Here is a 14,421-nt window from a genome sequence, read left to right on the forward strand (position 1 = left end):
CCCTGGCGGAAACCGCCAACACAGACCGCCACTTTAACACTCCGACCGCCACGGCAGGACAAACAAACAGCATGGCTGTGACCGCCAACAGACAGGCGGGAGACAATGTACCGCCCACCCTATCACAACTCACCAATCCGCCACCTTATCCGGGACGGGAGCCCCGCCGATAAAAACACGGCGGAAACAGACTACGAACGGGAAAACGCTCACCTCTACACACTCCACGAGGAATCTGGACAGCATGGAACCAGAACTACACATCCTACCAGCTATTGTCTACCTGCTCCTCTACCAGGAGCACGAACGCCGGCGCAGAAGACAACGGTGAGTACTGCACCTACGACACAGGGGAGGGGGGAGGAGAAAAGATTACGGGCACACACATACGCAACACACACACCCTCTCCCACAACTACCTACACATCAATGCAGAGCAACAACTCAGAGTGACACCCCCCAAATCCCCGGAAGAATGCAAAGACAAAATAAAATGATCATGAAATTCAAATATATTGTAAGGCTACGTAAAAAAATGTTTCAAACATCTATAACTATATACACATTTAAATTGTCCTGTCCAAATTGGGTTTCAGTCATTGTACGTGGGCCGATGGGCCTCAACACATGGGCAAAGCCCACACAGGAGAGCCAAAGCCATTGGAGAGAACACTGCAGGGGCATCAGATAGAAAAACTACAGGCACCTCAGGGGGAAGGGAAGGGGAGGCACCTCAGCCACATGAGTCCACAATGCCAGATCCACGAGGGGCCTCCATGCCCACTGTCCCATCCTGGGGAGTGCAAAGCCACAGTCTCACAAGTCTCTACAGTGGGTGGCTTGCCCTCTGTGCCATCCTGGGGAGTGCAAAGCCACAGTCTCACAAGTCTCTACAGTGGGTGGCTTGCCCACTGTGCCATCCTGGGGAGTGCAAAGCCACAGTCTCACAAGTCTCTACAGTGGGTGGCTTGCCCACTGTGCCATCCTGGGGAGTGCAAAGCCACAGTCTCACAAGTCTCTACAGTGGGTGGCTTGCCCACTGTTACATCCTGGGGAGTGCAAAGCCACAGCCTCTCAAGTGGATTACAGACTCCACTGGTACTGGAGGAGGCATGGTGCCCAGAGTGCATCGTGCAGCCCTGCCCGACACAGATCCGGGCCTGCCCCTTCTGCCAATGGGCCAGCGGTGCTTGAGATGAAGGGCCCAGCGGAGCGGTGCTTGAGACGGCGGTGCCCAGCGGAGCGGTGCTTGAGACGGCGGTGCCCAGCGGAGCGGTGCTTGAGATGAAGGGCCCAGCGCAGCGGTGCTTGGGATGAAGGGCCCAGCGGAGCGGTGCAGAGATGAAGGGCCCAGCGGAGCGGTGCTTGAGATGAAGAGCCCAGTGGAGAGGTGCTTGAGATGAAGGGCCCAGTGGAGCGGTGCTTGTCTTGAAGGGCCCTGTTCAGCGGTTCTTGAGACGGCGGTGCCCTGTTCAGCGGTGCTTGTCTTGAAGGGCCCTGTTCAGCGGTGCTTGAGACGGCGGTGGCCTGTTCAGCGGTGCTTGTCTTGAAGGGCCCTGTTCAGCGGTTCTTGAGACGGCGGTGCCCTGTTCAGCGGTGCTTGAGACGGCGGTGGCCTGTTCAGCGGTGCTTGTCTTGAAGGGCCCTGTACAGAGGTGCTTGAGACGGCGGTGGCCTGTTCAGCGGTGCTTGTCTTGAAGGGCCCTGTTCAGCGGTGCTTGTCTTGAAGGGCCCTGTTCAGCGGTGCTTTAGACGGCGGTGCCCTGTTCAGCGGTGCTTGTCTTGAAGGGCCCTGTTCAGCGGTGCTTGTCTTGAAGGGCCCTGTTCAGCGGTTCTTGAGACGGCAGTGCCCTGTTCAGCGGTGCTTGAGACGGCGGTGGCCTGTTCAGCGGTGCTTGTCTTGAAGGGCCCTGTACAGCGGTGCTTGAGACGGCGGTGGCCTGTTCAGCGGTGCTTGTCTTGAAGGGCCCTTTTCAGCGGTGCTTGTCTTGAAGGGCCCTGTTCAGCGGTGCTTGAGACGGCGGTGCCCTGTTCAGCGGTGCTTGTCTTGAAGGGCCCTGTTCAGCGGTGCTTGAGACGGCGGTGCCCTGTTCAGCGGTGCTTGTCTTGAAGGGCCCTGTTAAGCGGTTCTTGAGATGGCGGTGCCCTGTTCAGCGGTGCTTGAGACGGCGGTGCCCTGTTCAGCGGTGCTTGTCTTGAAGGGCCCTGTACAGCGGTGCTTGAGACAGTGGTGGCCTGTTCAGCGGTTCTTGTCTTGAAGGGCCCTGTTCAGCAGTGCTTGTCTTGAAGGGCCCTGTTCAGCGGTGCTTGAGACGGCGGTGCCCTGTTCAGCGGTGCTTGTCTTGTAAGGGCCCTGTTCAGCGGTGCTTGTCTTGAAGGGCCCTGTTCAGCGGTTCTTGAGACGGCGGTGCCCTGTTCAGCGGTGCTTGTCTTGAAGGGCCCTGTTCAGCGGTGCTTGTCTTGAAGGGCCCTGTTTAGCGGTTCTTGACATGTGTCTCCAGGGCACCATATCCGGCCAATATATGGAGTTCACTCGCCATCCGACTTCTCGCTTCCGGGGCCCTCCTGTGCTGGAGTCCCGGGCCCGTGGGTGTCCTCCTTCACACCCGGAATGGGGCTGGTGGGGCCCTCCTGGGCAGCTCGCCTGCTGCCAGACTTGTCAGCCGTGCTGCCCTTGCCATCCTTTCGTGATTCTCTGTGGCCCTTGCCTCCCTTTGTAGATGTGTCAGGTGGCACCCCACTTCCTGACGGTGCCAGGGTAGTGCATTTGGAGGCTGCCGTCTCTGGCCTCTCACGCCGGGCCTTGCCTTTCTTGGTTTTCTTCCCAGGGGGTGGGTTGGCTGTCCCTTTACTGCTGGCCGATGTTGCTGCCCTTGAAGGTGGTGGACTCCAATATCCCTGTACTATGGACCTTGTAGGTCCAGGGGTTGTGGTGGCTGAGGTGCTGATTGGACTCTTATGAGATGGAGGGGGTGGGTCAGGTGATGGAAAGAGGTTAATTTTGGACAGGAAAAACTTTTTAAGAGCAGTGGGAATGGGAGTGGAGGAAGAGGATGTGGTTGTAGGAGAGTCAAGTGTGGTGTCTTTGGGTGCAGGTGCTTGTGCACGGAGGCTGTCGTGAGGTGGATGGCTGTTGGGTGGGTGGCTGCCTGCGTTTGTGTGGTTTGGAAGAGGGGGTGAGAGACACACTGGGAGAGGACACAGGGGACGTGTAAATGGCAGTGGGGGTGGTGACTGCACGTGTGCGGAGTGTTCTGGTGGGTGTGCTGGTGATGGACGTAGTGGCTGATGATGTGCATGCAAGTGTGAGTGGAGACGTCACAGGGAGGGAGGAGGGAGACGAGGAGGAGGGGGACACAGAGGAGGCAGTGGCTGTTGGTATGTCTGCATGTGGCTGTTGCTTGTGTGAATGCTTGTGTGATGTGTGGTGCTTATGTCTGGATGAGCTGCCCTTGGGTGTTGAGGTGTGTGCAGGCTGGTCTGTAGGTGTGTCTGGGATAGGCAGAAGAACAGGGGAGTGGAACTGGGTGGAGGAAGTTGGAGGAGGGAGGCAGGAGACAGGGACAATGGCTGCCGTCAGTGCTGAGGCCATAGCATTGAACGATTGCTGATGGGCAGCCTGACCCGAATGAATGCCCTCCAGGTATGCATTGCTCCGGTGCACCTCCCTTTCTACCCCCTGGATGGCATTCAAAAGGGTAGACTGCCCAACAATGAGCGTCCTGAGGAGGTCAATGACCTCCTCACTGAGGGCAGCAGGGGTAACTGGGGCAGGGCCTGAGGTGCCTTGGGCGAAGGAGATGCCCGCCTTCGTGTGCGAGCGGGCACGGGGCGATTGCAGAGGGGCTGCTGGGAGGGCGGAGCTGGTGCGCTGGGTGGCGGCTGTACCTGTTGTTGCGGTGGGCACAGATGTTGCCGCCACCACAAGGGAGCTCCCTTCCGAGGACGTGTCTGTGTCGCTGATGTCTCCACGTGTCCCCGTTGTGGAGCTCCCCTCGCCCTCCGTCTCACTGGTGAACTCCGAGTCGGTTGCATGGCCCTCCAGGGCCATGTGAGATGCAGCTCCCTCGTGCTCCGATGCCACTTCTCCTCCTCCTGATGATGCTAATGCACACATGAACAGGAAGAGCAGCAAAAAAGGGGGGGGGAAATGAAGACATGTTGAGTGCATCCATTGGCAACACAGTTGGCGGAGAGGACAGACACAGAAGCCCCCTGCACTACGCCGCACACCTGGGGTACACTACTCAATCATTGGGACTTGCCCTACAAGCCTATGGATGACAACTGCACACATAGGTGACACAGGGCCATGGATAGCTGTACTTGGCACCCTACAGAGGTGGGGGGCGGAGGCACAGGGCCATGCCTTATGGATGGGCCTAGCCTACAGAAATCGCCCTGGCCTAGGGATACCCACAGCCCTCCTCCCCCACCCAGACACCTCCCTGCGCGCTAAGATAGCAGAATGTCCTGGTACTCACCCCCTTGTGTCTGCTGTGATGTCCTCACGTGCCCATCCAAATCTGGGTAGGCCACCGCCAGGATCCGAGACATCAGGGGGGTCAATTGACGAGTGGCACCCCTCCTACATTGGGAGGCCATCCCCAGCAGAGCCTCCGCGGTCTTCCTGCTCCCGCGGCGGATGTCCTCCCACCTCTTGCGGCAGTGGGTGCCCCGTTTGTTGTGGACCCCCAGGGTCCGGACGTCCTTGGCGATGGCACGCCAAATGTCGATTTTCTGATGGGCGCTGACCTATGTGACATGTACAGGGGGAGAAATAACATTATTATAATTTTCTGCATGCTCGATGTGAGTGGCCCCCCATCCCCACCCTTGCCATGTGGCACATACTCTCATCCGTCGTTTGATGCATGCCTCATTCGCTCCCCTCCCAACCATCTTCCATCCACCAGACTCAACACAGGCATTGCCCCCAAAGCATGGTCCCAGTGTACTTACCTGTTGGTCTGGAGGACCGTAGAGTAGCGCATACTGGGGGAGGACCCCATCCACGAGTTTCTCCAATTCTTCAGAAGTGAAGGCAGGGGCCCTTTCCCCAGTCGCAGCAGCCATTGTATCTTCCAGACCGAGGTCACAGCAGCACTTGCAGTATAGGTCCTCTCCTGTGGATGATCAGGTCTCGAGTGATTAAGCAGATAGAAAATGGCGGTCATGTCCGTGGCGGTGCGTACCGCGGCGGTGCGTCCCGCGACCGCCGGCGCACTTCGTCATTGGCTCCTGAAACGCTTAGGGTTCAATGTTAACCAATGCGGCTTTGCGCCGCGGTCTTCGACCGCCTACCGCCACAGTGTGCCACACCAGCGCATTGACCTCACATCCCATTGTCACACTTCACAGGTCAGGCAGCCGCCATTTCAAGGGCCCACATGGCTTAATTTCTACTTCGTCACACATGCCTAGGCCTTGCATCGACACTCATACAAGCCATTCAATGCATAGAGAATATCGTGTACTGTGCAAGCTGTGGGAACTTACCTGTTGTTTGATTGACTCTGTGCTCGCTGTTGTCCTTCCTAGGCACCGTCCACTGGGACTTGCGAGGAGATGGAGGAATGTTCCCGTGTACAGACCGCTGGTGGACCTGTCGACAATGGAGGAACGGCATATCATTCTGACATACAGGCTTGACCGAGCCACTATACATGAACTGTGTGCCCAGCTGGAGGCAGACCTGATGTCACCCATCCGCCAACCCACAGGGATACCCCCTCTAGTGCAGGTGCTGTCAGTACTCCATTTCTTAGCAAGTGGGTCATTTCAAACAACAGTGGCCATTTCATCAGGGATGTCTCAGCCTATGTTTTCCAAGGTGTTGTCCAGAGTGTTGTCTGCCCTGCTCAAACACATGCAGAGATACATCGTTTTCCCTGAGGTGGGGGATTTGCCTACAGTGAAGGGTGATTTCTATGCCCTTGGACATATTCCCAACATAATTGGTGCCATTGATGGGACACATGTGGCTTTGGTACCCCCCAGTGAAAGTGAACAGGTGTACAGGAACAGAAAAAGTTATCATTCCATGAATGTCCAGGTGGTCTGTTTGGCTGACCAGTACATCTCCCATGTAAATGCCAAGTTCCCCGGGTCAGTGCATGACGCGTACATCATGCGAAATAGCAGCATCCCTTAAGTGATGGAACAACTACAGAGACACCGGGTGTGGCTAATTGGTGACTCAGGTTACCCCAACCTGTCGTGGTTACTGACCCCAGTGAGGAATCCCAGGACAAGGGCAGAGGAACGCTACAATGAGGCCCATGGGCGAACTAGGAGGATTATAGAAAGAACCTTCGGCCTCCTGAAGGCCAGGTTTAGGTGCCTGCATATGACAGGTGGATCCCTAATGTACTCACCAAAGAAGGTGTACCAGATCATCGTGGCCTGCTGTATGCTTCACAACCTGGCATTGCGACGCCAGGTGCCTTTCCTGCAGGAGGATGGACCAGATGGTGGTGTTGTAGCAGCTGTGGAGCCTGCGGAGAGTGAAGAGGAGGAAGACGAAGAGGACGACACAGACAACAGGGACACAGTGATACAGCAGTATTTTCAATAACACACAGGTAAGAATCAACACCGGCATTTTACATTTACTTACAGTCTCCTGCCTCTCTACTGTCTGTCCTTTTCACCCAGTGTATGCTAACAGAGTTGTGACTTTCCCTTCCAATTTCAGAGATGTGGGCCCCACTGCGTGACCTCTGCTTTGTTTGCCCATGGACTACAGCTGTGTGACAGTGGTATGTTGTCATCACACTGTAACTGGTCATTTTGGCACGTTTATGTCTAATACATATTTTCAAAAAAACAGGCAGACTCCAGATTATTTGTGTGCAATGAGTGTGTTTATTAAAGTGCTCAATTTTGGGACATGGTGGAAAATCGGTGATGGGGGATGGTGGAGGAATGTCCATGGCAGAGTCGAGATTCTCAGTCTCACAGGTGCATTGTCCATATGCCTGTGGAAGGTGGAGCAGGGGCAGTTTAAGGTTGGACAGGGTGACAATGTGGGACAGTGGGATGACATCAGGGGGTATCCTTTCCTGGCGGGGGTCTTGGCATCCTACTCTGTCTTCTTCCTAGATCTCAGGCCCGCTTGCGGGGTGGTTCTTCTTCTGCAGGAGGTGGGGTTCTGGTGGCCGGTTGTTGCTGTGTCGGGGCCTCCTGTCCACTAGCGCCGGCGGAGGTGGTAGCCTGTTCCTGGTCCATGCTAGTGACAGGGGCCCTTTGTGGTGCCACATGGTCCCGCAATGTGGTGACAATCTGGTTGAGAGCCACAACGATGGTGCCCATTGCGGAACTAATGTTTCTCAGTTCTTCCCTGAACCCCATAAACTGTTCCTCCTGCAGTACCTGGATCTCCTGGAACCTGGCCAGGACCGTCGCCATCGTCTCCTGGGAGTGGTGGTATGCTCCCATGATGGAGGTGAGGGCCTCGTGGAGAGTGGGTTCCCTGGGCCTGTCCCCCCCCTGTCGCACAGCAGCCCTCCCAGTTCCCCTGGGCCTCTGTCCCCTGGACCGTGTGCCCACTACCACTGCCCCCAGGTCCCTGTTGTTATTGGGGTGGTGGGTTAACCTGGGTGCCCTGTAGTGGTGGACACACCGCTGATTGACGTGTCCTGGAGACAGAGGCATGGGCCCGCTGGGTGGGTGCTGTGCTAGTGTTCCCAGAGGGGGGTAGGTCTGCTGTAGCCTGTGGCTGTCTGAGGGGAACCAACTGTCCCGAGGTCCCCGATGGGCTGTGCTGGTCATCTGGGTCCAGGGAGGGGGCCTCTTCTGGGGGTGGGATGGACATTTCTGGACCCTCCTGGGCGGTGTGGTGGCGTTCGGGTCCTGCAGGGGTATAAGAGTATGGTTATTGCTTCTGTGTGTGCCATAGCGTGCAATGGGTGGGTGCCCGTGTACCCCAGTGCTGGCATTCCTTTGTGGGGGCTGTTGTGACGGCGGTTTGTGGGGGAGATGGGTATGTGCAGTGGGCATGCTTAGGTGATGGCTGTCGATGGTTTGTGGTGGCATGCAGGGTTTGGTGTTGGGATGGGTGGGTTGTGATGGTGAGACATTAGCAATGAGGATGTGTGATGGTGGTGGGGGGAGGGTGGGGGTATGAGTTGGCATGCTGGTGGGGTGGGGGGGATGAAGTAGTGAAGATGAGACTTACCAGAGTCCATTCCTCCGCCTACTCCTGCGAGGCCCTCAGGATGCAGGATGTTCAAGACCTGCTCCTCCCATGTTGGAAATTCTGGGGGAGGAGGTGGGGGTCCGCCGCCAGTCCGCTGCACCGCGATGTTGTGCCTGGATACCATGGAACGCACCTTCCCCCGTAGGTCGTTCCACCGCTTCCTGATGTCGCCCCGATTTCATGGATGCTGTCCCACAGCGTTGACCCTGTGGACTATTCTGCTCCATAGCTCCATCTTCCTGGCAATGGTGGTGTGCTGCACCTGTGTCCCGAAGAGCTGGCGCTCTACCCGAACTATTTCCTCCACCATGACCCTGAGTTCTGCGTCTGAGAACCTGGGGTGTCTTTGGGGTGCCATGGGGTGGTGTGTATGAGGTGTGGGGTGGTGTTTGCGGTGATGAGTGTGGTGAGTGTAGTGGTGTGTGGTGCTTTGTGCGTGGTTGTTGTGTGGGTGATGGTGTAGTGTGCCTCTGTGTGATGGTGTTCTCTATTCTGTGCTGTCTCACTCTGAGCTTCGTCTCTGATTTGTGGTCGTAGGGGTTTGTGAGTGATGTGGGTGTGTGTTTTATAGTTAATTGGGTGTGTGGGAGTGTTGTGTGTATGTGTCTAAGGTGTGTGTATTTCAAATTGTCCAATGTGGCTGTGTTTTGGAGCTGAAAGTGTATTTTGAGCGCGGCGGTGTGTACCGCCAATGGAATACCGCGGTTGAAAGACCGCCGTGTGGATTCGTGGGTCGTAATGGCATGGGCGTATTTCTGTTGGCGTGACGGTGGAGGTTTGGTCTTCGCCAGTTTAACGCTGGCCGTTGGTGTGGCGGACTTTTGTTGATGTCAGGTTTTTGGCGGTTTGCCTCTTGAGGGTCAGAATGTCAGACCGTGGCGGTTTACCGCGACCGCGGCGGTGTTGTGGCGGCCTTCTGACCGGCGGCAAGCACCTTTTACCGCCGAGGTCAGAATGACCCCCTTAGTCTCTATTTCGAAGATTTTCTTCAGTGGGACGAACCTGCCAGTCCAATCCGACCTCCTAGAGCCCTTCTCCGGATACGCAAAGCGGGAATCCTCATGGAGATTTTTACCTTCGAACTTAGTCGTTTTTTCAAGGTGAAAATGCTTCGACCGGGGAAAACCTGGATCTTGATCCGACGTTCCTGGAGCCCTCCTCGGATACACTGGCTGGAAGGTCCCGGTCATCTTTTTACCTTCTGACTTAGGCGGTCATTCTGACCGCGGCGGGCGGTTACCGCCGAATGACCGCACTGCAGTCAAAAGACCGCGGCGGTCATTCCAACTTTCCCGCTGGGCGACCGCCAAAAGGCCGTCCGCCGGCCCAGCGGGACAGCCCCTGGAACGAGGAAGCCGGCTCCGAATGGAGCCGGCGGAGTTGCAGGGGTGCGACGGGTGCAGTGGCACCCGTCGCGATTTTCACTGTCTGCAAAGAAGACAGTGAAAATCTTTGTGGGGCCCTGTTAGGGGGCCCCTGCACTGCCCATGCCAGTGACATGGGCAGTGCAGGGGCCCCCAGGGGCCCCACGGCACCCGTTCCCGCCATCCTGGTTCTGGCGGTGGCAAGCAGCGCCGCCATGGCGGATTCCCTGGGCCAGGGGAAAACCGGCGGGAAACCGCCGGTTCCCCTTTTCTGACCGCGGCAGCCCAGGAAGCACCGCCAGCCAGTTGGCGGTGCTTCCGCCGCCCACCGCCATGGCGGTCATGGACCGCCAGGGTCGGAATGACCCCCTTAGTCTCTTTTTCTGAGATTTTCTTTACCGGGACGAACCAGCAAATCAGGCCGGGTCGCGGTTGAGGCAAGCCGGCTAGAGTTGCCGCGGCGGGTCGTTCCCTCTATGGAGCTTTTTTACAAAAGTTCTCCAAACTTCTCCAAACTTCTGGGGCTTCTCCCAGATGTCCTTTTAAGGTCCTTTTGAGGCCCGCAGCTCACCCCAAGGGTCCAGAAGTTCTGAGATGGTCCTTGGGGGTGCGGACTACAACTCCCAGAATGCACCTGGCGCAAACTCCTTTTTGGCCACTGGGCAGTGGCCTGCTGGTTGATTTCTTCAGGAGTTGGTGCAGGGGACTCTGGTTAGCAATTTTTCAACTGTAGCAAACAGGGAGTCCCTCCTTGAACCAGTTGAAGCCAGGCAAAGTCCTTCTTGTGGTGAAGCCCAAGTGTGCAGCTGATGCAGTCCTTCAGAGTGCAGGTCCCAGGTGCAGGCCAGGGGTCCAGCAGGTCAGTCCTTCTTCTCCTTTGGTTCTTCCTTGTTGGAATCTGATGGGATCTGAGGTGTGGGTGCAGGTCTGCCAGTTTTATCCTTGCTCCTGGGTGAAAAGCAAGGGGGTCCTGGTTCTCCAATCAGATGCAGGGTCCTTCCCCCTGTGATGACCACTTCCTGGGAAGTGTGGCAAAAATCAATCCCAGGAGGCAACATTCTCCAAAAACCCATCATGGCTGAATCTGATTTTTGGAGGTTACATCTGGCTGAGCCCACCCACTGGTGTGGCTAAAAATCACAAACACACCCCTCTCCTGCCCTCTCCTAATCTAATCAAGGGGGCACCTAGTTGTCTGGGGTTGCAGGATGTGGGGGTGTTGCTGGTTGCTACAAATGTCCTTCTCTGCCTTTGAAGACCAGTTTGGCAGCCCTCCCCCTTCCTGCCTCACCATCTGCTGAGGGGAGATTCCCTCCCACAGGCACATTCCTTTGTGTGGAGCCAGGCCACTTCACGCCTCATCAAGGCAGCCTGGCCAGACTGCTAGAGGCTGGCCAATCAGAGCACAGCAGCAAAAACAATGCAGGGCTGAAATTGGCAACTTTTCAGGTAAAGTTTAAAACTCTTTACCTGAACAACTTATATTAAATCCAACAACTGGAAGTTGTGGGATTTATTACAACTCAAATCAAATCATTAACATTTATAAAGCGCCCTACTCACCCGTGCGGGTCTCAAGGCGCTAGGGGGAAGGGGGGGGGGGTTACTGCAGCTCGAAAAGCCAGGTTTTGAGGAGTCTCCGGAATGCGGAGTGGTCCTGGGTGGTCCTGAGGCTGGCGGGGAGGGTGTTCCAGGTCTTGGCTGCCAGGAAGGAGAAGGACCTCCCACCCGCCGTGGAGCGGCGGATACGAGGGACAGCAGCGAGCGCGAGGCCAGAGGAACGGAGGAGATGGGTGGGGGCGTAGAAGTTGAGGCGACGGTTGAGGTATTCCGGTCCCTTGTTGTGGAGGGCTTTGTGTGCGTGGGTGAGAAGTCGGAAGGTGATCCTTTTGCTGACTGGGAGCCAATGCAGGTGTCTCAGGTGTGCAGAGATGTGGCTGTTGCGGGGTACGTCGAGGATGAGGCGGGCCGAGGCGTTTTGAATACGTTTCAGGCGTTTTTGGAGTTTGGCGGTGGTCCCAGCATAGAGGGTGTTGCCGTAGTCCAGGCGGCTCGTGACGAGTGCGTGGGTCACGGTTTTTCTAGTGTTGGCGGGGATCCAGCGGAAGATCTTGCGGAGCATGCGGAGGGTTAGGAAGCAGGCGGAGGACACGGCGTTGACTTGCTTGGTCATGGTGAGAAGAGGGTCCAAGATGAAGCCGAGGTTGCGGGCGTGGTCTGTGGGGGTCGGTGCGGTGCCAAGGGCCGTCGGCCACCAGGAGTCATCCCAAGCGGACGGGGTGTTGCCGAGGATGAGGACTTCCGTTTTGTCAGAGTTCAGCTTTAGGCGGCTGAGCCTCATAAAATCTGCGACGTCCTTCATGCCCTCTTGTAGGTTGGTCTTGGCGCTGGCGGGGTCCTTGGTGAGGGAGAGTATAAGTTGGGTGTCGTCGGCGTAGGAGGTGATGATGATGTCGTGCTTGCGTACGATGTCGGCGAGGGGGCTCATGTAGACATTGAAGAGTGTCGGGCTGAGCGATGAGCCTTGAGGTACGCCGCAGATGATCTCGGTGGGGTCTGAGCGAAACGGTGGGAGGTAAACTCTTTGAGATCGGTTTGAGAGGAAGGAGACGATCCAGTCCAGGCCCTGGCCTTGGATCCCGGTGGAGTGGAGGCGGGTAATTAGGGTGCGGTGACAGACGGTGTCGAAGGCAGCCGAGATGTCGAGGAGGATGAGGATGACTGTTTCACCGTTGTCCATCAGGGTTCTGATGTCGTCTGTGACTGAGATGAGGGCGGTTTCAGTGCTGTGGTTGGTTCGGAATCCGGTTTGTGAAGGGTCGAGCAGGTTGTTGTCTTCCAGGAAGGTGGTCAGCTGTTTGTTGACGGTCTTCTCTATTACCTTGGCGGGGATGGGAAGGAGCGAGATGGGGCAGAAGTTTTTCAGGTCGCTCGGGTCAGCCGTAGGTTTCTTTAGTAGGGCGTTGACTTCGGCGTGTTTCCATCATTCGGGGAAGGTAGCAGAAGAAAACGAAGAGTTGGTGACGGCCTGGAGGTGCGGGGCGATGATGTCGTCAGCTTTATTGAAGATGAAGTGAGGGCAGGGGTCCAATGGGGCGCAGGAGTGGATAGAGTTCATGGTGATTTTGGTTTCTTCGGTGTTGATGTGGGTCCAGTCGTTGAGGGTGATGGTTTTGGGTGTGGGTTCGGTGATGCTTGGTTGGGTCTGGTGTCCGAAGCTGTCGTGGAGGTTGCAGATCTTGCGATGGAAGAAGGTGGCAAGGGAGTTGCACAAGTCTTGTGAGGGCGTGACGGCGTTGGCGTTGGGGTTGGAGAACTCTTTGACGATGCTAAAAAGTTATCTGCTGTTGTGGCTGTTTTTGTCCAGTCTGTCGGTGAAAAAGTTCCTTTTGGCAGCGCGGATCAGGTGGTGGTGTTCGCGGGTTGCGTTTTTGAGGGCGGTCATGTTGTCGGCGGTGTGGTCCTTGCGCCAGGCCTTCTCGAGGGCGCGACAAGTTTTCTTCGATTCTTTGAGGGTGTCAGAGAACCAGAGAGGTTTTTTGGTGATGGCCTGTTGATCCGTGCATCTGAGGGGAGCAAGGTTGTCTGCGCAGTTGGAGATCCAGTTCGAGAGGCTAAGGGCTGCGTCGTTGGGGTCGGTGGTGAGGGTGGGTTGGTTGACGGGGAGTGCGGAGAAGAGTTGCTCTTCGGGGATTTTGTTCCACTGTCGACGAGGGATGGGTTGGGTGCGGAGGTGGCGAGTCTCGCGTCGGAATGTGAAATGGACACAGCTGTGGTCGGTCCAGTGTAGAGCGGAGGTGTGGCTAAAGAAGACATGTTTGCTGGCGGAAAAGATAGGGTCAAGCGTGTGTCCGGCGATGTGGGTGGCGGTGTTCACCAGTTGCTTGAGGACGAGGTTGGCGAGGTTGTCGAGCAGGGCGGTGGTGTTGGGGTCGTTGTTTTGTTCCAGATGGAAGTTGAGGTCGCCTAGGAGGATGTAGTCCGGCGAGGCGACGGCGTGCGGGGAGATGAAGTCGGCGATGGAGTCGCTGAAAGGGGCGCGCGGTCCGGGGGGACGGTAGACGAGGGATCCTCTGAGGGTGGTCCTGGGGTTGGTGCGAATCTGAAAATGAAGTTGTTCAGCGGCGAGAGGGGTGTCTTCGGTGGAGGTGGTGACGCTGATGGAGTCTTTGAAGACGATGGCGATACCTCCTCCTACTTGTTTGGTGCGGTCTTTTCTGGATATCTTGTAGCCTTCGGGGATGGCAGTGGCGATGTCTGGGGCCAAAGAGGCGTTCATCCAGGTCTCCGTGATGAAGGCGACGTCCGGTGCTGTGGAGTCCAGGAGGTCCCAGAGTTCAACGGCGTGCTTGTGGACAGAACGAGCGTTGACCAGGATGCACTTGAGGTGGTTGATGGCGCGTGGGCTTGTGGTCGTGGAAGTTGCATGGTGGAAGATGCGTTTGCAGGAGTTGCAGGCGAAGGGTCCATGGGTGCGTTTGGGGTGAGCTTGGAAGCAGGTGTTGGAACGCCCTGGGTTGAGGGCGTGGAGGGTGGTGGGGTCGTAGTGGATCAGCGGGGCTTGGGAGAGCTGAGGACCAGGGGTCGTGGCGCTGGGCGCGGGCCAGGCGCACACGGGCGCAGGCGGGCTTGCCTCTTGCACGCCTCCGGCACGCCAGCGGCGTGCCCACTGCGCGGATGCGCAGCGACCGCCATAAGAGGGAGGAGGAGGGGTAGGGGTCAGCTGGGGGCAAATGGGAGCTGGGGTGCGGGGGCGTGCAGGAGTTAGCGGCGGGAAAGCACGAAGGAGGGGGGACAGGTAGAGTGAGAAGAGCTGGGGGAGGGGGTTTAAGGGTGGAGGGGGGTGAGTGTTAGGAG

Source organism: Pleurodeles waltl, chromosome 4_2, assembly GCF_031143425.1.
Source record: "Pleurodeles waltl isolate 20211129_DDA chromosome 4_2, aPleWal1.hap1.20221129, whole genome shotgun sequence".
NCBI lineage: Eukaryota > Metazoa > Chordata > Amphibia > Caudata > Salamandridae > Pleurodeles > Pleurodeles waltl.